The 3,612-nt window shown below is 65.1% G+C and overlaps 2 long non-coding RNA genes across 2 annotated transcripts in view; both read right to left on the reverse strand.

The window, feature by feature from the left end:
* Positions 1 to 3,612, reverse strand: part of LOC125616798 — an 18,776-nt gene that overhangs the window by 5,635 nt on the left and 9,529 nt on the right. The window lies entirely within an intron of this gene.
* On the reverse strand, positions 118 to 2,821 carry LOC125616797. The gene is made up of 2 exons (XR_007347548.1): positions 2,573 to 2,821; positions 118 to 265 (listed from the first exon to the last, which is right to left on the reverse strand). It is a non-coding gene; the product is annotated as an uncharacterized LOC125616797 (long non-coding RNA).

Genomic DNA, 3,612 nt, shown 5'->3' on the forward strand with positions numbered 1-3,612 from the left:
ATCTATCCATCCATCATCCACCCATCCACTCATCACCCATCCACCTCCCATCCGTCCATCCGTCCACCAACCCGTCCATCCGCCACTCCCCACCCCCCCTCCCCTCCCTCCATGCCCGCGTCACTCTGTGCCTTCTCCTCTGCATGCCATGTGAAGATCAAGCAGTCCCTGGCCTTGGCCCCTTGCAGACTTCTGTGCTCTTTCCTCTGTGACTGGTCTTGTCGGCAGGTGGACAGGTGAGGACAGGCAGTGAGCAGGACACATGCTGGGGAAGAGGGAAGAAGGACAGAGACTGTGGAGGCCCTGGGTATGCTTGGGGGCCAAGGCAGGGCCAGGAGGGGCCACCTGAGATGAGGCTGGTCAGATCTGCAGGAGGCCAGGCAGGGATGGGGAGCGGGGCTTCAGGTGGGGAAAGAGGCCGCCGGAGCCAGGGCAGGAGAGGGCCAGGCTCTGCTGGGGCACACTACTGGAGCCGGGTCCAGGGGCGGGGCAGATGTGCTGCCAGGAACTGGCCACGGGCCGGAGGGCTCGCAGGGCCAGGCTGCGGGATCGGAGGCAGCTCTGACGGGTGGTGGTGGCTGTGGGGCTGGGATCTCCCTGGGTCTGGGGCTGACTCTGGCCTCCGGGGGCGCAGGTTGGGTAAGGAATGAAGTGCTGCCCCAGGGGGCTGTTTGGACTCCCGGGAGCGCTGTGGACCCAGGCTCTGTGGGCCTGGCCCCGCTCCCCTGTGGGAGCCTCCTCGCTGGTCCACTGACCGCCCCAGGGCCCTGTCCTCCCAGCCTGTTACCCACCGCGGGAGCCTCCTTGAGCCTCCCTTTGCTGGCCCGGGGAGACCCCTACTAGGGTGCAGTGGGCTCACCCCAGCTGAGGCTCCAGGTCCCGGGTTTCCTTGCAGAGAGAGGAGGAAACGCAGGGTAGGTGGGGACCGAAAACCGTCGGAGGATTGTCCAGAAGAGGGGGTGAGGGGCATGGCTGTCGGACAGCAGAGGGCCTGCCTTGCCCCGCTGCCTCCTCAGAAGAGAGTGCAATGCCCGGCCCACGGGCCAGGTGAGCTGGGCCTGCAATCCTGGCTGTGGGACCCTGAGAGAGTGACTTAACCTCTCTGTGCCTCCACTGCTTCATCTGTGATGCAGGGACATGGCTCCGCCCACCTCATGGGTGACTTAGTCAGAATGGTGTCTGCCACAGCAAGTGGCCCCTCAAGGTCAACTAGAGTCACAGCTGCCATTATTCTGCAGGGGATGGTGCTGCCTGAGTTGAGCAGCCAGGCTGCTGGTGCCTAGGACTTGGGCTGAGACGGACCTAGTGGATGGCATGCAGCTCTCAGGGTGACCCCCTCTGATGGGGCAGGTGGGCGGCAGGAGGACCAGCGCCTGAGCTCCCGAAGGCCCTCCAGGGGACAGCAGGTGTGGGCTGAGCCCTGAGGCTGGGAGGGTGAGTGGGCGGATGCCCAAGGGATTTAACAACAGGCACAGAGGCAAAGGCCGTGGGGCAGGGACTGCGGACCTGGGGCTCTGGCTGACCTTGGGCTCTGGCTGACCTTCAGTTCTGGCTGACCTTGGGCTCTGCTTGACCTTGGGCTCTGCCTGACCTTGGGCTGGTGGCCCAGGCCAGGTCCCTCCTCTGCACTTAGATGTGCAGCGTTGGACGCTCCCCCCACGGCCCTGGTTTCCCAGGTCAAGCAGCAGCAGCGCTCTGCCGGCCTCAGGTGAGGCTGGCGTCTGCAGACCCTCAGAGCCTCCTCGGTGCTCCCCGCCCGTCTGTCCCAGTGGGGACTGAGGAGGAGGCAGGCCCGGCGCTGGCTGCTGACAGCCTTCTAATTGGCGTGGGAAAGGGGCGTTGTGATTCCTGCTCCGACTCGCAGCTCCGATGACAGATGCTGTCAGATGCTTTTAACAAGCCCTGGGCTTTGCGGGCCAAGGTACCACCCGGGCCAGAGCTGGGATAATTGGGTCCTTCAAAAACACCACGGAAAGAGACAGAGGCAGCCCTCTCCAGCTCCGTCGCACGCGCTGGCACAGGGTGGACTGAGGTCCCCAGCCAGACCCCGGTCAGCCTGGAAAATCCCCAGAGTCCTGTCCCCCACTGTCCCCACCCCACTCTGGGTGGTGCCCCTGCTGGCCTCAGCCCCTGGGCAGGGACGCAGGGTCCCACTACTCCCCTCCCAGGAAGCCAGTCCGCTGGGCGGGGTGGCCGGGCTGTTGGAGGAGCCCCCGGCCCCCGCCCTCCCTGAGCTGAAGAGCTGCTGGCTCCCCGCTCCCAGGTGGATCCCGGCACCGCTGTGCACACAGGCGCCTGCTAATCAAAATCAGGGTCGACATCTGGGGCTTCTGCTGGAGATGGCAGTTCACGCTCTGCCGTCAGCGGACAGCTGAAGCCTCGGGTTTTTCCTGAGCTCGCGGCCTTAGCTGGGCAGAGGGCTCCTGACGTCCAGATGCCTCTGTTTATCTACCCAGCACATTTGGAGAGGCTTTGAGAGGTTCTGAAGAACAAGTTTGTCCTGATAGGGACACAAACAAACACCCTCTTTTGGAGCCAGGAAAGACCATGTGAGAGTCCAGTTCTCACTTACCCGCTGTGTGTCCTCAGGCAGGGGCTCCACCTCTCTGGGCCTGTCTCCTATCTGTCGATGGGGCTGTGCGATGGCTTCACTGAAGCCCCCATTGAAGGTGGAGGAGGCCCTGAGATACACACCGCGGCTGCTGAACAGATGTTTCCAGAATAGGGTTGTTTAAGATGGCGCGCGGGGTGACAGCCGGACAGTTAACCAAGAAACCAAAAAGGAGCAGGGGCCACTCCCTCCCACGCCTGCCGGCTCCTACGCTCCGAGCCGGAGGGCGGTGACAGTGACAGGCTGGCCAGGGACAGGCCTGTGCTGGAGCGCTGCCCGCTGCCCCTCTGCTCTCTGCCCACACCCAGTGAGGGGAGGGGCTGCCGCCTGCAGGGCCGCCCGGGGCTGGCCTCCTCAGTCCCTGCTCCTGCCTGGTGCCCTGGGGCTCAGTGGCTGCCCACAAAGCCCCAAGGGCCCCACTGGGCGCTCTGAGGGTCTGCAGCCTGCATGGCCCCGAGGCAGCTCGGTCAGCTCCCTGGGGGAACCCGAGTCGGCTGCAGTCCTGGCGGGGCCAGCCCTGCTCCAGGTGCCGTCCCTCCTCACAGGGGCCCTCCTCCCCGGCCTCCCCTACCTGTTGCAGGCTCCGCCCCCTGACCTCCTCGCTGCCTGCCCGGGCACTCACCTTTCCTGGGCTTGCCGGGCGAGGTCCCTGAGGTCCAGGGCATCTCCTGGCCGAGTCCCCATGAGGACAGGTGGCTGAGGGCCAGATCCTCCTGAGTGAAGCTGGGATGCGCAGTGTCCCTCCTGAGTGGGTCCTGGCCATCCAGAGCCACCGCCTATGAGAATGGAGGGTCTGCAGGCCCTCTCCAGGTCCCCTCCAGTCCCCTCCAGGTCCCCACCTGGTCCCAGGTCCTCCCAACAAAGGTCCCATTTTTGCAGAGGACACTGAGGTCCTGGGGGCAAGTGCAGGGTGACGGGGAGGGGAAAGCCGAGGACATCGGCCTTTGGCTCCCAGAGGGAGGGCAGAGCAGTCGGCAGGCGCTCCAGCGGGCTGCGGGGTG

This window comes from Marmota marmota, unplaced genomic scaffold (assembly GCF_001458135.2).
Source record: "Marmota marmota marmota unplaced genomic scaffold, marMar, whole genome shotgun sequence".
Lineage (NCBI taxonomy): Eukaryota > Metazoa > Chordata > Mammalia > Rodentia > Sciuridae > Marmota > Marmota marmota.